This window comes from Hypanus sabinus (assembly GCF_030144855.1).
Source record: "Hypanus sabinus isolate sHypSab1 chromosome X2 unlocalized genomic scaffold, sHypSab1.hap1 SUPER_X2_unloc_11, whole genome shotgun sequence".
NCBI lineage: Eukaryota > Metazoa > Chordata > Chondrichthyes > Myliobatiformes > Dasyatidae > Hypanus > Hypanus sabinus.
This window is the reverse complement of record NW_026778981.1, coordinates 102,501-128,415: the sequence shown is the minus strand read 5'-3', so window position 1 is coordinate 128,415 and position 25,915 is coordinate 102,501. Positions and strand designations below refer to the sequence as shown.

Below are 25,915 nucleotides of genomic sequence, written 5' to 3'. Positions count from 1 at the left end.
AGGCCAAGTCCCTTCATCAGGACCTGGGTGTAAACAGACAACGTTTCGGGCCAAGGCCCTTCATCAGGACCTGGGTGTAAACAGTCAACGTTTCAGGCCAAGTCCCTTAATCAGGACCTGGGTGTAAACAGACAACGTTTCAGCCCAAGGCCCTTCATCAGGACCTGGGTGTAAACAGAGAACGTTTCAGGCCAAGTCCCTTCATCAGGATCTGGGTGTAAACAGACGTTTTAGGCCAAGGCCCTTCATCAGGACCTGGGTGTAAACAGTCAACGTTTCAGGCCAAGGCCCTTCATCAGGACCTGGGTGTAAACAGTCAACGTTTCAGGCCAAGGCCCTTCATCAGGACCTGGGTGTAAACAGTCAACGTTTCAGGCCAAGGCCCTTCATCAGGACCTGGGTGTAAACAGACAACGTTTCAGGCCAAGTCCCTTCATCAGGATCTGGGTGTAAACAGACAACGTTACAGGCCAAGTCCCTTCATCAGGACCTAGGTGTAAACAGATAACGTTTCAGGCCAAGGCCCTTCATCAGGACCTGGGTGTAAACAGACAACGTTTCAGGCCAAGTCCCTTCATCAGGACCTGGGTGTAAACAGTCAACGTTTCAGGCCAAGGCCCTTCACCAAGACCTGGGTGTAAACAGACAACGTTTCAGGCCAAGTCCCTTCATCAGGACCTGGGTGTAAACACACAACGTTTCAGGCCAAGGGCCTTCATCCGGACCTGGGTGTAAACAGACAACGTTTCAGGCCAAGGCCCTTCATCAGGACCTGGGTGTAAACAGACAACGTTTCAGGCCAAGTCCCTTCATCGGGACCTGGGTGTAAAGAGTCAACGTTTCAGGCCAAGGCCCTTCATCGGGACCTGGGTGTAAACAGACAACGTTTCAGGTCAAGTCCCTTCATCGGGTCCTGGGTGTAAACAGTCAACGTTTCAGGCCAAGTCCCTTCATCAGGACCTGGATGTAAACAGACAACGTTTCAGGCCAAGGCCCTTCATCAGGACCTGGGTGTAAACAGACAACGTTTCAGGTCAAGGCCCTTCATCAGGACCTGGGTGTAAACAGTCAACGTTTCAGGTCAAGTCCCTTCATCGGGACCTGGGTGTAAACAGTCAACGTTTCAGGTCAAGTCCCTTCATCGGGTCCTGGGTGTAAACAGTCAACGTTTCAGGCCAAGTCCCTTCATCAGGACCTGGGTGTAAACAGACAACGTTTCGGGCCAAGGCCCTTCATCAGGACCTGGGTGTAAACAGTCAACGTTTCAGGCCAAGTCCCTTAATCAGGACCTGGGTGTAAACAGACAACGTTTCAGGCCAAGGCCCTTCATCAGGACCTGGGTGTAAACAGAGAACGTTTCAGGCCAAGTCCCTTCATCAGGATCTGGGTGTAAACAGACGTTTCAGGCCAAGGCCCTTCATCAGGACCTGGGTGTAAACAGTCAACGTTTCAGGCCAAGGCCCTTCATCAGGACCTGGGTGTAAACTGTCAACGTTTCAGGCCAAGGCCCTTCATCAGGACCTGGGTGTAAACAGTCAACGTTTCAGGCCAAGGCCCTTCATCAGGACCTGGGTGTAAACAGACAACGTTTCAGGCCAAGTCCCTTCATCAGGATCTGGGTGTAAACAGACAACGTTACAGGCCAAGTCCCTTCATCAGGACCTAGGTGTAAACAGATAACGTTTCAGGCCAAGGCCCTTCATCAGGACCTGGGTGTAAACAGACAACGTTTCAGGCCAAGTCCCTTCATCAGGACCTGGGTGTAAACAGTCAACGTTTCAGGCCAAGGCCCTTCACCAAGACCTGGGTGTAAACAGACAACGTTTCAGGCCAAGTCCCTTCATCAGGACCTGGGTGTAAACACACAACGTTTCAGGCCAAGGGCCTTCATCCGGACCTGGGTGTAAACAGACAACGTTTCAGGCCAAGGCCCTTCATCAGGACCTGGGTGTAAACAGACAACGTTTCAGGCCAAGTCCCTTCATCGGGACCTGGGTGTAAAGAGACAACGTTTCAGGCCAAGGCCCTTCATCAGGACCTGGGTGTAAACAGACAACGTTTCGGGCCAAGTCCCTTCATCAGGACCTGGGTGTAAACAGACAACGTTTCCGGCCAAGTCCCTTCATCGGGACCTGGGTGTAAACAGACAACGTTTCAGGCCAAGGCCCTTCATCGGGACCTGGGTGTAAACAGATAACGTTTCAGGCCAAGTCCCTTCATCAGGATCTGGGTGTAAACAGTCAACGTTTCAGGCCAAGTCCCTTCATCAGGACCTGGGTGTAAACAGTCAACGTTTCAGGCCAAGTCCCTTCATCAGGACCTGGGTGTAAACAGTCAACGTTTCAGGCCAAGTCCCTTCATCAGGACCTAGGTGTAAACAGATAACGTTTCAGGCCAAGGCCCTTCATCAGGACCTGGGTGTAAACAGACAACGTTTCAGGCCAAGTCCCTTCATCAGGACCTGGGTGTAAAGAGTCAACGTTTCAGGCCAAGGCCCTTCATCGGGACCTGGGTGTAAACAGACAACGTTTCAGGTCAAGTCCCTTCATCGGGTCCTGGGTGTAAACAGTCAACGTTTCAGGCCAAGTCCCTTCATCAGGACCTGGATGTAAACAGACAACGTTTCAGGCCAAGGCCCTTCATCAGGACCTGGGTGTAAACAGACAACGTTTCAGGTCAAGGCCCTTCATCAGGACCTGGGTGTAAACAGTCAACGTTTCAGGTCAAGTCCCTTCATCGGGACCTGGGTGTAAACAGTCAACGTTTCAGGTCAAGTCCCTTCATCGGGTCCTGGGTGTAAACAGTCAACGTTTCAGGCCAAGTCCCTTCATCAGGACCTGGGTGTAAACAGACAACGTTTCGGGCCAAGGCCCTTCATCAGGACCTGGGTGTAAACAGTCAACGTTTCAGGCCAAGTCCCTTAATCAGGACCTGGGTGTAAACAGACAACGTTTCAGGCCAAGGCCCTTCATCAGGACCTGGGTGTAAACAGAGAACGTTTCAGGCCAAGTCCCTTCATCAGGATCTGGGTGTAAACAGACGTTTCAGGCCAAGGCCCTTCATCAGGACCTGGGTGTAAACAGTCAACGTTTCAGGCCAAGGCCCTTCATCAGGACCTGGGTGTAAACTGTCAACGTTTCAGGCCAAGGCCCTTCATCAGGACCTGGGTGTAAACAGTCAACGTTTCAGGCCAAGGCCCTTCATCAGGACCTGGGTGTAAACAGACAACGTTTCAGGCCAAGTCCCTTCATCAGGATCTGGGTGTAAACAGACAACGTTACAGGCCAAGTCCCTTCATCAGGACCTAGGTGTAAACAGATAACGTTTCAGGCCAAGGCCCTTCATCAGGACCTGGGTGTAAACAGACAACGTTTCAGGCCAAGTCCCTTCATCAGGACCTGGGTGTAAACAGTCAACGTTTCAGGCCAAGGCCCTTCACCAAGACCTGGGTGTAAACAGACAACGTTTCAGGCCAAGTCCCTTCATCAGGACCTGGGTGTAAACACACAACGTTTCAGGCCAAGGGCCTTCATCCGGACCTGGGTGTAAACAGACAACGTTTCAGGCCAAGGCCCTTCATCAGGACCTGGGTGTAAACAGACAACGTTTCAGGCCAAGTCCCTTCATCGGGACCTGGGTGTAAAGAGTCAACGTTTCAGGCCAAGGCCCTTCATCAGGACCTGGGTGTAAACAGACAACGTTTCGGGCCAAGTCCCTTCATCAGGACCTGGGTGTAAACAGACAACGTTTCCGGCCAAGTCCCTTCATCGGGACCTGGGTGTAAACAGACAACGTTTCAGGCCAAGGCCCTTCATCGGGACCTGGGTGTAAACAGATAACGTTTCAGGCCAAGTCCCTTCATCAGGATCTGGGTGTAAACAGTCAACGTTTCAGGCCAAGTCCCTTCATCAGGACCTGGGTGTAAACAGTCAACGTTTCAGGCCAAGTCCCTTCATCAGGACCTGGGTGTAAACAGTCAACGTTTCAGGCCAAGTCCCTTCATCAGGATCTGGGTGTAAACAGTCAACGTTTCAGGCCAAGTCCCTTCATCAGGACCTGGGTGTAAACAGACAACGTTTCAGGCCTAGTCCCTTCATCAGGACCTGGGTGTAAACAGACAACGTTTCAGGCCAAGGCCCTTCATCAGGACCTGTGTGTAAACAGACAACGTTTCAGGCCAAGGCCCTTCATCAGGACCTGGGTGTAAACAGACAACGTTTCAGGCCAAGTCCCTTCATCAGGAGCTGGGTGTAAACAGACAACATTTCAGGCCAAGTCCCTTCATCAGGACCTGGGTGTAAACAGTTAACATTTCAGGCCAAGGCCCTTCATCAGGACCTGGGTGTAAACTGACAACATTTCAGGCCAAGGCCCTTCATCAGGACCTGGGTGTAAACAGACAACGTTTCAGGCCAAGTCCCTTCACCGGGACCTGGGTGTAAACAGACAACGTTTCAGGCCAAGGCCCTTCATCAGGACCTGGGTGTAAACAGACAACGTTTCAGGTCAAGGCCCTTCATCAGGACCTGGGTGTAAACAGTCAACGTTTCTGGTCAAGTCCCTTCATCGGGACCTGGGTGTAAACAGTCAACGTTTCAGGTCAAGTCCCTTCATCGGGACCTGGGTGTAAACAGTCAACGTTTCAGGCCAAGTCCCTTCATCAGGACCTGGGTGTAAACAGACAACGTTTCGGGCCAAGGCCCTTCATCAGGACCTGGGTGTAAACACACAACGTTTCAGGCCAAGTCCCTTCATCAGGACCTGGGTGTAAACAGACATCGTTTCAGGCCAAGTCCCTTCATCAGGACCTGGGTGTAAACAGACAACGTTTCAGGCCAAGGCCCTTCATCAGGACCTGTGTGTAAACAGACAACGTTTCAGGCCAAGGCCCTTCATCAGGACCTGGGTGTAAACAGACAACGTTTCAGGCCAAGACCCTTCATCAGGACCTGGGTGTAAACAGTTAACATTTCAGGCCAAGGCCCTTCATCAGGACCTGGGTGTAAACTGACAATGTTTCAGGCCAAGTCCCTTCATCAGGACCTGGGTGTAAACAGTTAACATTTCAGGCCAAGGCCCTTCATCAGGACCTGGGTGTAAACAGACAACGTTTCAGGTCAAGGCCCTTCATCAGGACCTGGGTGTAAACAGTCAACGTTTCAGGTCAAGTCCCTTCATCGGGACCTGGGTGTAAACAGTCAACGTTTCAGGTCAAGTCCCTTCATCGGGTCCTGGGTGTAAACAGTCAACGTTTCAGGCCAAGTCCCTTCATCAGGACCTGGGTGTAAACAGACAACGTTTCGGGCCAAGGCCCTTCATCAGGACCTGGGTGTAAACAGTCAACGTTTCAGGCCAAGTCCCTTAATCAGGACCTGGGTGTAAACAGACAACGTTTCAGGCCAAGGCCCTTCATCAGGACCTGGGTGTAAACAGAGAACGTTTCAGGCCAAGTCCCTTCATCAGGATCTGGGTGTAAACAGACGTTTCAGGCCAAGGCCCTTCATCAGGACCTGGGTGTAAACAGTCAACGTTTCAGGCCAAGGCCCTTCATCAGGACCTGGGTGTAAACTGTCAACGTTTCAGGCCAAGGCCCTTCATCAGGACCTGGGTGTAAACAGTCAACGTTTCAGGCCAAGGCCCTTCATCAGGACCTGGGTGTAAACAGACAACGTTTCAGGCCAAGTCCCTTCATCAGGATCTGGGTGTAAACAGACAACGTTACAGGCCAAGTCCCTTCATCAGGACCTAGGTGTAAACAGATAACGTTTCAGGCCAAGGCCCTTCATCAGGACCTGGGTGTAAACAGACAACGTTTCAGGCCAAGTCCCTTCATCAGGACCTGGGTGTAAACAGTCAACGTTTCAGGCCAAGGCCCTTCACCAAGACCTGGGTGTAAACAGACAACGTTTCAGGCCAAGTCCCTTCATCAGGACCTGGGTGTAAACACACAACGTTTCAGGCCAAGGGCCTTCATCCGGACCTGGGTGTAAACAGACAACGTTTCAGGCCAAGGCCCTTCATCAGGACCTGGGTGTAAACAGACAACGTTTCAGGCCAAGTCCCTTCATCGGGACCTGGGTGTAAAGAGACAACGTTTCAGGCCAAGGCCCTTCATCAGGACCTGGGTGTAAACAGACAACGTTTCGGGCCAAGTCCCTTCATCAGGACCTGGGTGTAAACAGACAACGTTTCCGGCCAAGTCCCTTCATCGGGACCTGGGTGTAAACAGACAACGTTTCAGGCCAAGGCCCTTCATCGGGACCTGGGTGTAAACAGATAACGTTTCAGGCCAAGTCCCTTCATCAGGATCTGGGTGTAAACAGTCAACGTTTCAGGCCAAGTCCCTTCATCAGGACCTGGGTGTAAACAGTCAACGTTTCAGGCCAAGTCCCTTCATCAGGACCTGGGTGTAAACAGTCAACGTTTCAGGCCAAGTCCCTTCATCAGGACCTAGGTGTAAACAGATAACGTTTCAGGCCAAGGCCCTTCATCAGGACCTGGGTGTAAACAGACAACGTTTCAGGCCAAGTCCCTTCATCAGGACCTGGGTGTAAAGAGTCAACGTTTCAGGCCAAGGCCCTTCATCGGGACCTGGGTGTAAACAGACAACGTTTCAGGTCAAGTCCCTTCATCGGGTCCTGGGTGTAAACAGTCAACGTTTCAGGCCAAGTCCCTTCATCAGGACCTGGATGTAAACAGACAACGTTTCAGGCCAAGGCCCTTCATCAGGACCTGGGTGTAAACAGACAACGTTTCAGGTCAAGGCCCTTCATCAGGACCTGGGTGTAAACAGTCAACGTTTCAGGTCAAGTCCCTTCATCGGGACCTGGGTGTAAACAGTCAACGTTTCAGGTCAAGTCCCTTCATCGGGTCCTGGGTGTAAACAGTCAACGTTTCAGGCCAAGTCCCTTCATCAGGACCTGGGTGTAAACAGACAACGTTTCGGGCCAAGGCCCTTCATCAGGACCTGGGTGTAAACAGTCAACGTTTCAGGCCAAGTCCCTTAATCAGGACCTGGGTGTAAACAGACAACGTTTCAGGCCAAGGCCCTTCATCAGGACCTGGGTGTAAACAGAGAACGTTTCAGGCCAAGTCCCTTCATCAGGATCTGGGTGTAAACAGACGTTTCAGGCCAAGGCCCTTCATCAGGACCTGGGTGTAAACAGTCAACGTTTCAGGCCAAGGCCCTTCATCAGGACCTGGGTGTAAACTGTCAACGTTTCAGGCCAAGGCCCTTCATCAGGACCTGGGTGTAAACAGTCAACGTTTCAGGCCAAGGCCCTTCATCAGGACCTGGGTGTAAACAGACAACGTTTCAGGCCAAGTCCCTTCATCAGGATCTGGGTGTAAACAGACAACGTTACAGGCCAAGTCCCTTCATCAGGACCTAGGTGTAAACAGATAACGTTTCAGGCCAAGGCCCTTCATCAGGACCTGGGTGTAAACAGACAACGTTTCAGGCCAAGTCCCTTCATCAGGACCTGGGTGTAAACAGTCAACGTTTCAGGCCAAGGCCCTTCACCAAGACCTGGGTGTAAACAGACAACGTTTCAGGCCAAGTCCCTTCATCAGGACCTGGGTGTAAACACACAACGTTTCAGGCCAAGGGCCTTCATCCGGACCTGGGTGTAAACAGACAACGTTTCAGGCCAAGGCCCTTCATCAGGACCTGGGTGTAAACAGACAACGTTTCAGGCCAAGTCCCTTCATCGGGACCTGGGTGTAAAGAGTCAACGTTTCAGGCCAAGGCCCTTCATCAGGACCTGGGTGTAAACAGACAACGTTTCGGGCCAAGTCCCTTCATCAGGACCTGGGTGTAAACAGACAACGTTTCCGGCCAAGTCCCTTCATCGGGACCTGGGTGTAAACAGACAACGTTTCAGGCCAAGGCCCTTCATCGGGACCTGGGTGTAAACAGATAACGTTTCAGGCCAAGTCCCTTCATCAGGATCTGGGTGTAAACAGTCAACGTTTCAGGCCAAGTCCCTTCATCAGGACCTGGGTGTAAACAGTCAACGTTTCAGGCCAAGTCCCTTCATCAGGACCTGGGTGTAAACAGTCAACGTTTCAGGCCAAGTCCCTTCATCAGGATCTGGGTGTAAACAGTCAACGTTTCAGGCCAAGTCCCTTCATCAGGACCTGGGTGTAAACAGACAACGTTTCAGGCCTAGTCCCTTCATCAGGACCTGGGTGTAAACAGACAACGTTTCAGGCCAAGGCCCTTCATCAGGACCTGTGTGTAAACAGACAACGTTTCAGGCCAAGGCCCTTCATCAGGACCTGGGTGTAAACAGACAACGTTTCAGGCCAAGTCCCTTCATCAGGAGCTGGGTGTAAACAGACAACATTTCAGGCCAAGTCCCTTCATCAGGACCTGGGTGTAAACAGTTAACATTTCAGGCCAAGGCCCTTCATCAGGACCTGGGTGTAAACTGACAACATTTCAGGCCAAGGCCCTTCATCAGGACCTGGGTGTAAACAGACAACGTTTCAGGCCAAGTCCCTTCACCGGGACCTGGGTGTAAACAGACAACGTTTCAGGCCAAGGCCCTTCATCAGGACCTGGGTGTAAACAGACAACGTTTCAGGTCAAGGCCCTTCATCAGGACCTGGGTGTAAACAGTCAACGTTTCTGGTCAAGTCCCTTCATCGGGACCTGGGTGTAAACAGTCAACGTTTCAGGTCAAGTCCCTTCATCGGGACCTGGGTGTAAACAGTCAACGTTTCAGGCCAAGTCCCTTCATCAGGACCTGGGTGTAAACAGACAACGTTTCGGGCCAAGGCCCTTCATCAGGACCTGGGTGTAAACACACAACGTTTCAGGCCAAGTCCCTTCATCAGGACCTGGGTGTAAACAGACATCGTTTCAGGCCAAGTCCCTTCATCAGGACCTGGGTGTAAACAGACAACGTTTCAGGCCAAGGCCCTTCATCAGGACCTGTGTGTAAACAGACAACGTTTCAGGCCAAGGCCCTTCATCAGGACCTGGGTGTAAACAGACAACGTTTCAGGCCAAGACCCTTCATCAGGACCTGGGTGTAAACAGTTAACATTTCAGGCCAAGGCCCTTCATCAGGACCTGGGTGTAAACTGACAATGTTTCAGGCCAAGTCCCTTCATCAGGACCTGGGTGTAAACAGTTAACATTTCAGGCCAAGGCCCTTCATCAGGACCTGGGTGTAAACTGACAACATTTCAGGCCAAGGCCCTTCATCAGGACCTGGGTGTAAACAGACAACGTTTCAGGCCAAGTCCCTTCATCAGGACCTGGGTGTAAACAGACAACGTTTCAGGCCAAGGCCCTTCATCAGGACCTGGGTGTAAACTGACAACGTTTCAGGCCAAGTCCGTTCATCAGGACCTGTGTGTAAACAGACAATGTTTCAGGCCTAGGCCCTTCATCAGGACCTGGGTGTAAACAGACAACATTTCGGGCCAAGTCCCTTCATCAGGACCTGGGTGTAAACAGACAACGTTTCAGGCCAAGGCCCTTCATCGGGACCTGGGTGTAAACAGACAACGTTTCAGGCCAAGTCCCTTCATCAGGACCTGTGTGTAAACAGACAACGTTTCAGGCCAAGGCCCTTAATCAGGACCTGGGTGTAAACAGACAAGGTTTCGGGCCAAGTCCCTTCATCAGGACCTGAGTGTAAACAGACAACGTTTCGGGCCAAGGCCCTTCATCAGGACCTGAGTGTAAACAGACAACGTTTCAGGCCAAGTCCCTTCATCATGACCTGGGTATAAACAGACAATGTTTCAGGCCACGTCCCTTCATCAGGACCTGTGTGTAAACAGACAACGTTTCAGGCCAAGGCCCTTCATCAGGACCTAGGTGTAAACAGTCAACGTTTCAGGCCAAGGCCCTTCATCAGGACCTGTGTGTAAACAGACAACGTTTCAGGCCAAGGCCCTTCATCAGGACCTGTGTGTAAACAGACAACGTTTCAGGCCAAGGCCCTTCATCAGGACCTGTGTGTAAACAGACAACGTTTCAGGCCAAGGCCATTCATCAGGACCTGTGTGTAAACAGTCAACGTTTCAGGCCAAGGCCCTTCATCAGGACCTGTGTGTAAACAGTCAACGTTTCAGTCCAAGGCCCTTCATCAGGACCTGTGTGTAAACAGACAACGTTTCAGGCCAAGGCCCTTCATCAGGACCTAGGTGTAAACAGTCAACGTTTCAGGCCAAGGCCCTTCATCAGGACCTGTGTGTAAACAGACAACGTTTCAGGCCAAGGCCCTTCATCAGGACCTGTGTGTAAACAGTCAACGTTTCAGGCCAAGGCCCTTCATCAGGACCTGTGTGTAAACAGTCAACGTTTCAGGCCAAGGCCCTTCATCAGGACCTGTGTGTAAACAGTCAACGTTTCAGGCCAAGTCCCTTCATCAGGACCTGGGTGTAAACAGTCAACGTTTCAGGCCAAGGCCCTTCATCAGGACCTGTGTGTAAACAGACAACGTTTCAGGCCAAGGCCCTTCATCAGGACCTGTGTGTAAACAGTCAACGTTTCAGGCCAAGGCCCTTCATCAGGACCTGTGTGTAAACAGTCAACGTTTCGGGCCAAGGCCCTTCATCAGGACCTGTGTGTAAACAGTCAACGTTTCAGGCCAAGGCCCTTCATCAGGACCTGTGTGTAAACAGTCAACGTTTCGGGCCAAGGCCCTTCATCAGGACCTGTGTGTAAACAGTCAACGTTTCAGGCCAAGGCCCTTCATCAGGACCTGTGTGTAAACAGTCAACGTTTCAGGCCAAGGCCCTTCATCAGGACCTGTGTGTAAACAGACAACGTTTCAGGCCAAGGCCCTTCATCGGGACCTGTGTGTAAACAGACAACGTTTCAGGCCAAGGCCCGTCATCAGGACCTGTGTATAAACAGTCAACGTTTCAGGCCAAGGCCCTTCATCAGGACCTGTGTGTAAACAGTCAACGTTTCAGGCCAAGGCCCTTCATCAGGACCTGTGTGTAAACAGACAACGTTTCAGGCCAAGGCCCTTCATCAGGACCTGTGTGTAAACAGACAACGATTCAGGCCTAGTCCCTTCATCAGGACCTGTGTGTAAACAGTCAACGTTTCAGGCCAAGGCCCTTCATCAGGACCTGTGTGTAAACAGACAACGATTCAGGCCTAGTCCCTTCATCAGGACCTGTGTGTAAACAGTCAACGTTTCAGGCCAAGTCCCTTCATCAGGACCTGGGTGTAAACAGACAACGTTTCAGGCCAAGGCCATTCATCACGACCTGGGTGTAGTCGTGGGAATTGTCCGTGTGTCTCAGTCTGATGTGGGTATCTCGAGTCCGTTGTCTGATATTGATAGTCAAGGGAATTGTCCGGTCTGTGTATCTCGAGTCCGTTGTCTGATATTGATAGTCGGGGGAATTATCCGTGTGTCTCAGTCTGATGTGGGTATCTCGAGTCCGTTGTCTGATATAGATAGTCGGGGGAATTGTCCATGTGTCTCAGTCCGGTGTGGGTATCTCGAGTCCGTTGTCTGATATTGATAGTCGGGGGAATTGACTGTGTGTCTCAGTCCGGTGTGGGTATCTGGAGTCCGTTGTCTGATATTGATAGTCGGGGGAATTGTCCGTGTGTCTCAGTCTGATGTGGGTATCTCGAGTCCGTTGTCTGATATTGATAGTCGAGGGAATTGTCCGTGTGTCTCAGTCCGGTGTGGGTATCTCGAGTCCGTTGACTGATATTGATAGTCGGGGGAATTGTCCGTGTGTCTCAGTCCGGTGTGGGTATCTCGAGTCCGTTGTCTGATATTGATAGTCGTGGGAATTGTCTGTGTGTCTGAATCTGATGTGGGTATCTCGAGTCCGTTGTCTGATATTGATAGTCGGGGGAATTGTCCGTGTGTCTCAGTCCGTTGTGGGCATCTCGAGTCTGTTGTCTGATATTGATAGTCGGGGGAATTGTCCGTGTGTCTCAGTCTGGTGTGGGTATGTCGAGTCCGTTGTCTGATATTGATAGTCGGGGGAATTGGCCGTGTGTCTCAGTCCGGTCTGGGTATCTTGAGTCCATTGTCTGATATTGTTAGCCGGTGGAATTATTCGTGTGTCTCTGTCCGGTGTGGGCATCTCGAGACCGTTGTCTGATATTGATAGCCGGGGGAATTGTCTGTGTGTCTCAGTCTGATGTGGGTATCTCGAGTCCGTTGTCTGATATTGATAGTCGGGGGAATTGTCCGTGTGTCTCAGTCCGGTGAGGGTATCTCGAGTCCGTTGTCTGATACTGATTGTCGGGGGAATTGTTCGTGTGTCTCAGTCCGGTGTGGGTATCTCGAGTCCGTTGTCTGATATTGATAGTCGGGGGAATTGTCCGGTCTGGGTATCTCGAGTCCGTTGTCTGATATTGATGGTCGTGGGAATTGTCTGTGTGTCTCAGTCCGGTGTGGGTATCTCGAGTCCGTTGTCTGATATTGATAGTCGGGGGAATTGTCTGGTCTGGGTATCTCGAGTCCGTTGTCTGATATTCATAGCCGGGGGAATTGTCCGGTCTGGGTATCTCGAGTCCGTTGTCTGATATTGATAGTCGGGGGAATTGTCCGGTCTGGGTATCTCGAGTCCGTTGTCTGATATTGATGGTCGGGGGAATTGTCTGTGTGTCTCAGTCCGGTGTGGGTATCTCGAGTCCGTTGTCTGATATTGATAGTCGGGGGAATTGTCCGTGTGTCTCAGTCCGGTGTGGGTATCTCGAGTCCGTTGTCTGATATTGATGGTCGGGGGAATTGTCTGTGTGTCTCAGTCCGGTGTGGGTATCTCGAGTCCGTTGTCTGATATTGATAGTCGGGGGAATTGTCCGGTGTGGGTATCTCGAATCCGTTGTCTGATATTGATAGTCGGGGGAATTGTCCGTGTGTCTCAGTCCGGTGTGGGTATCTCGAGTCCGTTGTCTGATATTGATAGTCGTGGGAATTGTCTGTGTGTCTCAGTCTGATGTGGGTATCTCGAGTCCGTTGTCTGATATTGATAGTCAAGGGAATTGTCTGTGTGTCTGAGTCTGATGTGGGTATCTCGAGTCCGTTGTCTGATATTGATAGTCGGGGGAATTGTCCGTGTGTCTCAGTCCGGTGTGGGTATCTCGAGTCCGTTGTCTGATATTGATAGTCGGGGGAATTGTCTGGTCTGGGTATCTCGAGTTCGTTGTCTGATATTGATAGCCGGGGGAATTGTCCGGTCTGGGTATCTCGAGTCCTTTGTCTGATATTGATAGTCGGGGGAATTGTCCGTGTGTCTCAGTCTGATGTGGGTATCTCGAGTCCGTTGTCTGATATAGATAGTCGGGGGAATTGTCCATGTGTCTCAGTCCGGTGTGGGTATCTCGAGTCCGTTGTCTGATATTGATAGTCGGGGGAATTGACTGTGTGTCTCAGTCCGGTGTGGGTATCTGGAGTCCGTTGTCTGATATTGATAGTCGGGGGAATTGTCCGTGTGTCTCAGTCTGATGTGGGTATCTCGAGTCCGTTGTCTGATATTGATAGTCGAGGGAATTGTCCGTGTGTCTCAGTCCGGTGTGGGTATCTCGAGTCCGTTGTCTGATATTGATAGTCGTGGGAATTGTCTGTGTGTCTGAGTCTGTTGTGGGTATCTCGAGTCCGTTGTCTGATATTGATAGTCGGGGGAATTGTCCGTGTGTCTCAGTCCGGTGTGGGTATCTCGAGTCCGTTGTCTGATATTGATAGTCGGGGGAATTGTCCGTGTGTCTCAGTCCGTTGTGGGCATCTCGAGTCTGTTGTCTGATATTGATAGTCGGGGGAATTGTCCGTGTGTCTCAGTCTGGTGTGGGTATCTCGAGTCCGTTGTCTGATATTGATAGTCGTGGGAATTGTCTGTGTGTCTGAGTCTGATGTGGGTATCTCGAGTCCGTTGTCTGATATTGATAGTCGGGGGAATTGTCCGTGTGTCTCAGTCCGATGTGGGTATCTCGAGTCCGTTGTCTGATATTGATAGTCGGGGGAATTGTCCGTGTGTCTCAGTCCGTTGTGGGCATCTCGAGTCTGTTGTCTGATATTGATAGTCGGGGGAATTGTCCGTGTGTCTCAGTCTGGTGTGGGTATGTCGAGTCCGTTGTCTGATATTGATAGTCGGGGGAATTGGCCGTGTGTCTCAGTCCGGTCTGGGTATCTTGAGTCCATTGTCTGATATTGTTAGCCGGTGGAATTATTCGTGTGTCTCTGTCCGGTGTGGGCATCTCGAGACCGTTGTCTGATATTGATAGCCGGGGGAATTGTCTGTGTGTCTCAGTCTGATGTGGGTATCTCGAGTCCGTTGTCTGATATTGATAGCCGGGGGAATTGTCCGTGTGTCTCAGTCCGGTGTGGGCATCTCGAGTCCGTTGTCTGATATTGATAGTCGTGGGAAATGTCCGTGTGTCTCAGTCCGGTGTGGGTATCTCTAGTCCGTTGTCTGATATTGATAATCGGGGGAAATTTCCGTGTGTCTCAGTCCGGTGTGGGTATCTCGAGTCCGTTGTCTGATATTGATAGTCGGGGGAATTGTCCGTGTGTCTCAGTCTGATGTGGGTATCTCGAGTCCGTTGTCTGATATTGGTAGTCGAGGGAATTGTCCGGTCTGGGTAACTCGAGTCCGTTGTCTGATATTGATAGTAGGGGGAATTGTCCGTGTGTCTCAGTCCGGTGTGGGTATCTCGAGTCCGTTGTCTGATATTGATAGTCGGGGGAATTGTCCGTGTGTCTCAGTCCGGTGTGGGTATCTCGAGTCCGTTGTCTGATATTGATAGTCGGGGGAATTGTCCGTGTGTCTCAGTCCGGTGTGGGTATCTCGAGTCCGTTGTCTGATATTGATAGTCGGGGGAATTGTCCGTGTGTCTCAGTCCGGTGTGGGTATCTGGAGTCCGTTGTCTGATATTGATAGTCGGGGGAATTGTCTGGTCTGGGTATCTCGAGTTCGTTGTCTGATATTGATAGCCGGGGGAATTGTCCGGTCTGGGTATCTCGAGTCCGTTGTCTGATATTGATAGTCGGGGGAATTGTCCGTGTGTCTCAGTCTGATGTGGGTATCTCGAGTCCGTTGTCTGATATAGATAGTCGGGGGAATTGTCCATGTGTCTCAGTCCGGTGTGGGTATCTCGAGTCCGTTGTCTGATATTGATAGTCGGGGGAATTGACTGTGTGTCTCAGTCCGGTGTGGGTATCTGGAGTCCGTTGTCTGATATTGATAGTCGGGGGAATTGTCCGTGTGTCTCAGTCTGATGTGGGTATCTCGAGTCCGTTGTCTGATATTGATAGTCGAGGGAATTGTCCGTGTGTCTCAGTCCGGTGTGGGTATCTCGAGTCCGTTGTCTGATATTGATAGTCGTGGGAATTGTCTGTGTGTCTGAGTCTGTTGTGGGTATCTCGAGTCCGTTGTCTGATATTGATAGTCGGGGGAATTGTCCGTGTGTCTCAGTCCGATGTGGGTATCTCGAGTCCGTTGTCTGATATTGATAGTCGGGGGAATTGTCCGTGTGTCTCAGTCCGTTGTGGGCATCTCGAGTCTGTTGTCTGATATTGATAGTCGGGGGAATTGTCCGTGTGTCTCAGTCTGGTGTGGGTATGTCGAGTCCGTTGTCTGATATTGATAGTCGGGGGAATTGGCCGTGTGTCTCAGTCCGGTCTGGGTATCTTGAGTCCATTGTCTGATATTGTTAGCCGGTGGAATTATTCGTGTGTCTCTGTCCGGTGTGGGCATCTCGAGACCGTTGTCTGATATTGATAGCCGGGGGAATTGTCTGTGTGTCTCAGTCTGATGTGGGTATCTCGAGTCCGTTGTCTGATATTGATAGCCGGGGGAATTGTCCGTGTGTCTCAGTCCGGTGTGGGCATCTCGAGTCCGTTGTCTGATATTGATAGTCGTGGGAAATGTCCGTGTGTCTCAGTCCGGTGTGGGTATCTCTAGTCCGTTGTCTGATATTGATAATCGGGGGAAATTTCCGTGTGTCTCAGTCCGGTGTGGGTATCTCGAGTCCGTTGTCTGATATTGATAGTCGGGGGAATTGTCCGTGTGTCTCAGTCTGATGTGGGTATCTCGAGTCCGTTGTCTGATATTGGTAGTCGAGGGAATTGTCCGGTCTGGGTAACTCGAGTCCTTTGTCTGATATTGATAGTAGGGGGAATTGTCCGTGTGTCTCAGTCCGGTGTGGGTATCTCGAGTCCGTTGTCTGATATTGATAGTCGGGGGAATTGTCCGTGTGTCTCAGTCCGGTGTGGGTATCTCGAATCCGTTGTCTGATATTGATAGTCGGGGGAATTGTCCGTGTGTCTCAGTCCGGTGTGGGTATCTCGAGTCCGTTGTCTGATATTGATAGTCGGGGGAATTGTCCGTGTGTCTCAGTCCGGTGTGGGTATCTCGAGTCCGTTGTCTGATACTGATAGTCGGGGGAATTGTACGTGTGTCTCAGTCCGGTGTGGGTATCTCGAGTCCGTTGTCTGATATTGATAGTCGTGGGAATTGTCCTTGTGTCTCTGTCCGGTGTGGGTATCTCGAGTCTGTTGTCTGATATTGATAGTCGGGGGAATTGTCCGTGTGTCTCAGTCCGGTGTGGGTATCTCGAGTCCGTTGTCTGATATTGATAGTCGGGGGAATTGTCCGTGTGTCTCAGTCCGGTGTGGGCATCTCGAGTCCGTTGTCTGATATTGATAGTCGGGGGAATTGTCCGTGTGTCTCAGTCCGGTGTGGGTATCTCGAGTCCGTTGTCTGATATTGATAGTCGGGGGAATTGTCCGTGTGTCTCAGTCCGGTGTGGGCATCTCGAGTCCGTTGTCTGAAATTGATAGCCGGGGGAATTGTCCGTGTGTCTCAGTCTGATGTGGGTATCTTGAGTCCGTTGTCTGATATTGATAGTCGAGGGAATTGTCCGGTCTGGGTAACTCGAGTCCGTTGTCTGATATTGATAGTCAAGGGAATTGTCCATGTGTCTCAGTCCGGTCTGGGCATCTCGAGTCCGTTGTCTGATATTGATATTCGGGGGAATTGGCCATGTGTCTCAGTCCGGTGTGGGCATCTCGAGTCCGTTGTCTGATATTGATAGCCGGGGGAATAGTCCATGTGTCTCAGTCCGGTCTGGGCATCTCGAGTCCGTTGTCTGATATTGATATTCGGGGGAATTGGCCGTGTGTCTCAGTCCGGTGTGGGCATCTCGAGTCCGTTGTCTGATATTGATAATCGGGGGAATTGTCCGTGTGTCTCAGTCCTGTGTGGGCATCTCGAGTCCGTTGTCTGATATTGATAGTTGGGGGAATTGTCCGTGTGTCTCAGTCCGGTGTGGGTATCTCGAGTCCGTTCTCTGATATTGATAGTCGGGGGAATTGTCCGTGTGTCTCAGTCCGGTATGGGTATCTCGAGTCCGTTGTCTGATATTGATAGTCGGGGGGATTGTCCGTGTGTCTCAGTCCGGTGTGGGTATCTCGAGTCCGTTGTCTGATATTGATAGTCGGGGGAATTGTCCGTGTGTCTCAGTCTGGTGTGGGTATCTCGAGTCCGTTGTCTGATATTGATAGTCGGGGGAATTGTCCGTGTGTCTCAGTCCGATGTGGGTATCTCGCGTCCGTTGTCTGATATTGATAGTCGGGGGAATTGTCCGTGTGTCTCAGTCCGGTGTGGGTATCTCGAGTCCGTTGTCTGATATTGATAGTCGGGGGAATTGTCCGTGTGTCTCAGTCCGGTGTGGGTATCTCGAGTCCGTTGTCTGATACTGATTGTCGGGGGAATTGTCCGTGTGTCTCAGTCCGGTGTGGGTATCTCGAGTCCGTTGTCTGATATTGATAGTCGTGGGAATTGTCCTCGTGTCTCTCTCCGGTGTGGGTATCTCGAGTCCGTTGTCTGATATTGATAGTCGGGGGAATTGTCCGTGTGTCTCAGTCCGGTGTGGGTATCTCGAGTCCGTTGTCTGATATTGATAGTCGGGGGAATTGTCCGTGTGTCTCAGTCCGGTGTGGGCATCTCGAGTCCGTTGTCTGATATTGATAGTCGGGGGAATTGTCCGTGTGTCTCAGTCCGGTGTGGGTATCTCGAGTCCGTTGTCTGATATTGATAGTCGGGGGAATTGTCCGTGTGTCTCAGTCCGGTGTGGGCATCTCGAGTCCGTTGTCTGAAATTGATAGCCGGGGGAATTGTCCGTGTGTCTCAGTCTGATGTGGGTATCTTGAGTCCGTTGTCTGATATTGATAGTCGAGGGAATTGTCCGGTCTGGGTAACTCGAGTCCGTTGTCTGATATTGATAGTCAAGGGAATTGTCCATGTGTCTCAGTCCGGTCTGGGCATCTCGAGTCCGTTGTCTGATATTGATATTCGGGGGAATTGGCCATGTGTCTCAGTCCGGTGTGGGCATCTCGAGTCCGTTGTCTGATATTGATAGCCGGGGGAATAGTCCATGTGTCTCAGTCCGGTCTGGGCATCTCGAGTCCGTTGTCTGATATTGATATTCGGGGGAATTGGCCGTGTGTCTCAGTCCGGTGTGGGCATCTCGAGTCCGTTGTCTGATATTGATAATCGGGGGAATTGTCCGTGTGTCTCAGTCCTGTGTGGGCATCTCGAGTCCGTTGTCTGATATTGATAGTTGGGGGAATTGTCCGTGTGTCTCAGTCCGGTGTGGGTATCTCGAGTCCGTTCTCTGATATTGATAGTCGGGGGAATTGTCCGTGTGTCTCAGTCCGGTATGGGTATCTCGAGTCCGTTGTCTGATATTGATAGTCGGGGGGATTGTCCGTGTGTCTCAGTCCGGTGTGGGTATCTCGAGTCCGTTGTCTGATATTGATAGTCGGGGGAATTGTCCGTGTGTCTCAGTCTGGTGTGGGTATCTCGAGTCCGTTGTCTGATATTGATAGTCGGGGGAATTGTCCGTGTGTCTCAGTCCGATGTGGGTATCTCGCGTCCGTTGTCTGATATTGATAGTCGGGGGAATTGTCCGTGTGTCTCAGTCCGGTGTGGGTATCTCGAGTCCGTTGTCTGATATTGATAGTCGGGGGAATTGTCCGTGTGTCTCAGTCCGGTGTGGGTATCTCGAGTCCGTTGTCTGATACTGATTGTCGGGGGAATTGTCCGTGTGTCTCAGTCCGGTGTGGGTATCTCGAGTCCGTTGTCTGATATTGATAGTCGTGGGAATTGTCCTCGTGTCTCTCTCCGGTGTGGGTATCTCGAGTCCGTTGTCTGATATTGATAGTCGGGGGAATTGTCCGTGTGTCTCAGTCCGGTGTGGGTATCTCGAGTCCGTTGTCTGATATTGATAGTCGGGGGAATTGTCCGTGTGTCTCAGTCCGGTGTGGGCATCTCGAGTCCGTTGTCTGATATTGATAGTCGGGGGAATTGTCCGTGTGTCTCAGTCCGGTGTAGGTATCTTGAGTCCGTTGTCTGATATTGATAGTCGGGGGAATTGTCCGTGTGTCTCAGTCCGGTGTGGGTATCTCGAGTCCGTTGTCTGATATTGATAGTCGGGGGAATTGTCCGTGTGTCTCAGTCCGGTGTGGGCATCTCGAGTCCGTTGTCTGATATTGATAGCCGGGGGAATTGTCCGTGTGTCTCAGTCTGATGTGGGTATCTTGAGTCCGTTGTCTGATATTGATAGTCGAGGGAATTGTCCGGTCTGGGTAACTCGAGTCCGTTGTCTGATATTGATAGTCAAGGGAATTGTCCGGTCTGGGTAACTCGAGTCCGTTGTCTGATATTGATAGCCGGGGGAATTGTCCGTGTGTCTCAGTCCGGTGTGGGTATCTCGAGTCCGTTGTCTGATATTGATATCCGGGGGAATTATCCGTGTGTCTCAGTCCGGTCTGGGTATCTCGAGTCCATTGTCTGATATTGATAGTCGGGGGAATTGTCCGGTCTGGGTATCTCGAGTCCGTTGTCTGATATTGATAGTCGGGGGAATTGTCCGTGTGTCTCAGTCCGGTGTGGGTATCTCGAGTCCGTTGTCTGATATTGATAGTCGGGGGAATTGTCCGTGTGTCTCAGTCCGGTGTGGGTATCTCGAGTCCGTTGTCTGATATTGATAGTCGGGGGAATTGTCCGGTCTGGGTATCTCGAGTCCGTTGTCTGATATTGATAGCCGGGGGAATTGTCCATGTGTCTCAGTCCGGTCTGGGCATCTCGAGTCCGTTGTCTGATATTGATATTCGGGGGAATTGGCCGTGTGTCTCAGTCCGGTGTGGGCATCTCGAGTCCGTTGTCTGATATTGATAATCGGGGGAATTGTCCGTGTGTCTCAGTCCGGTGTGGGCATCTCGAGTCCGTTGTCTGATATTGATAGTTCGGGGAATTGTCCGTGTGTCTCAGTCCGGTGTGGGTATCTCGAGTCCGTTCTCTGATATTGATAGTTGGGGGAATTGTCCGTGTGTCTCAGTCCGGTATGGGTATCTCGAGTCCGTCGTCTGATATTGATAGTCGGGGGGATTGTCCGTGTGTCTCAGTCCGGTGTGGGTATCTCGAGTCCGTCGTCTGATATTGATAGTCGGGGGAATTGTCCGTGTGTCTCAGTCCGGTGTGGGCATCTCGAGTCTGTTGTCTGATATTGATAGTCGGGGGAATTGTCCGTGTGTCTCAGTCCGGTGTGGGCATCTCGAGTCTGTTGTCTGATATTGATAGTCGGGGGAATTGTCCGTGTGTCTCAGTCCGGTGTGGGCATCTCGAGTCTGTTGTCTGATATTGATAGTCGGGGTAATTGTCCGTGTGTCTCAGTCTGGTGTGGGTATCTCGAGTCCATTGTCTGATATTGATAGTCGGGGGAATTGGCCGTGTGTCTCAGTCCGGTCTGGGTATCTTGAGTCCGTTGTCTGATATTGATAGCCGGTGGAATTATTCGTGTGTCCCTGTCCGGTGTGGGCATCTCGAGTCCGTTGTCTGATATTGATAGCCGGTGGAATTATTCGTGTGTCTCTGTCCGGTGTGGGCATCTCGAGTCCGTTGTCTGATATTGATAGCCGGTGGAATTATTCGTGTGTCTCAGTCCGGTCTGGGTATCTCGAGTCCGTTGTCTGATATTGATAGTCGAGGGAATTGTCCGGTCTGGGTAACTCGAGTCCATTGTCTGATATTGATAGCCGGGGGAATTGTCCGTGTGTCTCAGTCCGGTGTGGGTATCTCGAGTCCGTTGTCTGATATTGATAATGGGGGGAATTATCCGTGTGTCTCAGTCTGATGTGGGTATCTCGAGTCCGTTGTCTGATATTGATAATCGGGGGAATTGTCTGTTTCCCTCAGTGTGGGTAACTCTGGTGTGCATGTTGTTCTGCCGAGCGTTGTGGTTCCTGATGTGTTGGCATCGGTTTGTGTGACCCCCCCCCAGCGCCTCTTTGCGGGGGGAACACGTCCTGTCACCTGGGCCTGTTTTCTATGTTGTCCCACTGTTGTGGCGTATCCCTGAGCTGCGTTCCTCCCCCGGGGATGAGCTCCCTGGATCCTCTGTCGTTCCGGGCATTTAGGGGAAGTCGTTGCCTGCCCGCGACTGACCCGCCTTTTTTCTCAGCTGGGCCTGGGACCCTCTCATACAGAGGTCGGACAGCACCGGTGGAACCGAATAATCTGTCACGTTTCGGGCTGAGACCCGTCAGCAGGACCGGAATGGAATAGTGGGAATAATGAGGTAGAGGGGGAGGCTTCTTTTCCACCTCACTTTCCCGTCCCAATTTTAATTTGAGTTTATTTAAATCTTACATCCGTCCCACAACGTGAGGGAGTAAAAATCTTTGCATTATGACTCCGTCACAATGTGCAAAGACACGTGAATTTATAATTCTAATGGTTTGTAGGAGGAAGCTGTCCCGGAGCCCGTCGGTCCTGGTTTTAACGCTGCGGAACCGTTTGCCTGGGGAAGCGGCTGAAACGGTTTATGGTTGGGTGGTGGGGGGGTGACAGGTGTCCCCGATGATCTCCCAGGCCTCCTTTACCCCCCCTGATACTGTAAACGTCCGCAGCGGAGGGAAGTTCTCGTCCACAGAGTTGCTGGGCTCTCCGTGCCACTCTCTGCAGAGCCCAGCGATCAATGTAGGTGCAGTTCCCCTACCAGGCGGTGATACAGACAGTCGGGAGGCTCTCAATGATGCCCCTGTAGAATCTGGGGGGCCCACGCTGCCTGAGGTGGAGGATGACGGGTCTCGGTCTGAAACGTCAACTGGTACCTCTCTCTAAATGCTGCTGGCTGACCTGCTGAGTCGAATTTTGTACTTGGAGTGGAGCGCAGACTTTCCAGCTGAGTTCAAATCCTCTGCAGCCCTGGGGCGAGCACCTCGCTCAACCCTACCAGCGCCTCCTACTCATATTTCCTGCCCTCTGTTCGTGAACAGTGGGATCAGTCATTCTTTCGGAGCAACACTCACACCAATTCCACAGGGCGCTGATGAAGGTCCTCCATTTCGCACAGGATTCAGGGCTGTCTTCTTTGTGCCAGTATTCACCACCGCCTGTCAAACGAGTCCCGGGTGAGGACTCGGGAATACCGTCACACTCCGATGGAGAAGGGTTCCTCATTGCTGTTTCACCGGTCAGGGCTGTTAGCCCTGAATCTGGAGGACCGGTGGACCAACTCTCAGTCTGACCTCTACCCTTTGACCTGTTTGGCATGGGTGACCCTGCCAAGAGTCAAAGTGCACAGCCCCGACTCCAGCCAGCACAGCTCTCTGAGGCAGGTGAGCCTCCGGACCCAACCACGAGTTTGCAGTCCTCATGGAGGACTAGTGACAGATGCCAGACAGATGACATGGCCTCTCTCTCCCTCTCTCTCTCTCTCTCTCTCTCTCTCTCTCTCTCTCTCTCTCTCTCTCTCTCTCTCTCTCTCTCTCTCTCTCTCTCTCCCTCCCCCTCTCTCTCTCTCTCTCTCTCTCTCTCCCTCTCTCTCTCCCTCTCTCTTGCTCTCTCTCTCCCTCTCTCTCTCTCTCCCTCTCTCTCCTTCCTCTCTCTCCCCTCTTTCTCTCTCTCTCTCCCTCTTGCTCTCTCTTTCTCTCTCCCTCTCTCACCCTCTCTCTCTTTCTCTCTCATTCTCTCTCCCTCTATCTCTCCCTCTCTCTCCTTCCTCTCTCCCCTCTTTCTCTCTCTCTCCCTCTTGCTCTCTCTCTCCCTCTCACCCTCTCTCTCTGTCTCTCTCTCTCTCCCTCGCTCTCTCTCCCTCTCTCCTTCCTCTCTCTCTCCATCTCTCTCCCCTCTTTCTCTCTCTCTCTCCCTCTTGCTCTCTCTTTCTCTCTCCCTCTCTCACCCTCTGATGCACCATCAATAACTCACACTGAGACGTAGGCGAGATATCGGCTTTTATTGACTGGAAGAAGGAACCAGGAGTGAGTGTCTATCATACAAGGTCTTGGAGACTGAGGCCGAGCGTCAGGCCGCAGGTCTCCTTTATACAGGGGCCTGTGGGAGTAGCCACAGGAGCAGTCAGCAGGGGCGTGTCCCGACAGGCACATAGTTCACCACACCCTCTCTCTCTTTCTCTCTCATTCTCTCTCCCTCTCTCTCTTTCCTCTCTCCCCTCTCCCACCCTCTCTCTCTTTCTCTCTCTCTCTCTCATTCTCTCTCCCTCTCCCTCTATCTCTCCTTCTCTGTCCCTCTCTCTCTCTCTCTCCCTCTCCTTCCTCTCTCTCTCCCTCTCTCTCCCCTCTTTCTCTCTCTCCCTCTTGCTCTCTCTCTCTCTCCCTCTCACTCTCTTTCTCTCTCTCTCTCTCTCATTCTCTCCCTCTCCCTCTATCTCTCCCTCTCTGTCTATCTCTCTCTCCCTCTCTCTCTCTTCCTCTCTCTCTTGCGCTCTCTCTCTATCTCTCTCACTCTCTCTCTCCCCCCCCTCTCTCTCTCTCTCTCGCTCTCTGTCTTTCTCTTGCTCTCTGTCTCTCTCTCGATCTCTGTTGCACTCTCTCGTATGTGCAGATGATTTTGGACCACACTCTAGTCAGCCCCACGCTTAATGACACTGGGTAATTTCCTGATGGGTTGTTTCTTTAGTCTGTGCAAAAGTATTGATCGTCATGACGACCGGGGGAAATAAAAATGACACCGTGGACCAACTTTTTCAACTTTCAAAGGTGCACAACGAAATTGTGCAAGGAGGATTGTGTGTGGTTATATTTTAAGCGCCAAGATTCAAGAATGTTTAACGTCATTTCCTGTACTCAAGCGTAAAGGAGAACAAAATAATTGTTACTCGGGATCTGACGCAGAACAAAAAATACACAAGGAGATAAAGGACACAATAATAGTAAAAAAACACAATAAATACAAACGTTTGTATAAACACATGAGATCGCTCACACACACAGATCGATTGTCTGTCCATAAAGTGACTCTGCGCACAGGAGTGTCTGTACAGAGGGTGACTCCGACAGGAAATGATAAAGTAGCGGGTGGTTGGGGGTGTGGAGGGGTGGGTCAGTGGGTGATTGGGGGTATGGAGGGGTGGGTCAGTGGGTGATTGGGGTGTGTGGAGGGGTGGGTCAGCGGGTGATTGGGGTTGTGGTGGGGTGGGTCGGTGGGTGATTGGGGGTGTGGAGGGGTGGGTCGGTGGGTGATTGGGGGTGTGGAGGGGTGGGTCAGTGGGTGATTGGGGGTGTGGAGGGGTGGGTCAGTGGGTGATTGGGGTTGTGGAGGGGTTGGTCAGTGGGTGATTGGGGGTGTGGAGGGGTGGGTCAGTGGGTGATTGGGGGTGTGGAGGGGTGGGTCAGCGGGTGGTTGGGGGTGTGGAGGGGTGGGTCGGTGGGTGATTGGGGGTGTGGAGGGGTGGGTCGGTGGGTGATTGGGGGTGTGGAGGGGTGGGTCGGTGGGTGATTGGGTGTGTGGAGGATTGGGTCAGTGGGTGGTTGGGGGTGTGGAGGGGTGGGTCAGTGGGTGATTGGGGGTGTGGAGGGGTGGGTCAGTGGGTGATTGGGGTGTGTGGAGGGGTGGGTCAGCGGGTGATTGGGGTTGTGGTGGGGTGGGTCGGTGGGTGATTGGGGGTGTGGAGGGGTGGGTCGGTGGGTGATTGGGGGTGTGGAGGGGTGGGTCAGTGGGTGATTGGGGGTGTGGAGGGGTGGGTCAGTGGGTGATTGGGGTTGTGGAGGGGTTGGTCAGTGGGTGATTGGGGGTGTGGAGGGGTGGGTCAGTGGGTGATTGGGGGTGTGGAGGGGTGGGTCAGCGGGTGGTTGGGGGTGTGGAGGGGTGGGTCGGTGGGTGATTGGGGGTGTGGAGGGGTGGGTCGGTGGGTGATTGGGGGTGTGGAGGGGTGGGTCGGTGGGTGATTGGGTGTGTGGAGGATTGGGTCAGTGGGTGGTTGGGGGTGTGGAGGGGTGGGTCAGTGGGTGGTTGGGGGTGTGGAGGGGTGGGTCAGTGGGTGATTGGGGGGTGTGGAGGGATGGTTCAGTGGGTGATTGGGGGAGTGGAGGGGTGGGTCAGTGGGTGATTGGGGGTGTGGAGGGGTGGGTCAGTGGGTGACTGGGGGTGTGGAGGGGTGGGTCAGTGGGTGATTGGGGTGTGGAGGGTGGGTCAGTGGGTGATTGGGGTTGTGGAGGGGTGGGTCAGTGGGTGGTTGGGGGTGTGGAGGGGTGGGTCAGTGGGTGATTGGGGGTGTGGAGGGGTGGGTCAGTGAGTGGTTGGGGGTGTGGAGGGGTGGGTCAGTGGGTGGTTGGGGGTGTGGAGGGGCAAGTTGGTGGGTGGTTGGGGGTGTGGAGGGGTGGGTCAGTGGGTGTTTGGGGGTGTGGAGGGGCAAGTTGGTGGGTGGTTGGGGGTGTGGAGGGGTGGGTCATTGGGTGTTTGGGGGTGTGGAGGGGTGGGTCGGTGGGTGATTGGGTGTGTGGAGTGGTGGGTCGGTGGGTGATTGGGGGTGTGGAGGGGTGGGTCGGTGGGTGATTGGGTGTGTGGAGGATTGGGTCAGTGGGTGTTTGGGGGTGTGGAGTGGTGGGTCTGGGTGATGGGGGGTGTGGTGGAGTGGGTCAGTGGGTGGAGGTGTCGATCAGACTCACTGCTTGGG

The 25,915-nt window shown here is 52.3% G+C and overlaps 1 protein-coding gene across 1 annotated transcript in view; it reads left to right on the top strand.

The window, feature by feature from the left end:
* The window catches only part of LOC132385724 (cell adhesion molecule 1-like), a gene marked incomplete at its 5' end in the record, with an annotated part of 249,591 nt that overhangs the window by 215,067 nt on the left and 8,609 nt on the right, over nucleotides 1-25,915 (top strand). The window lies entirely within an intron of this gene.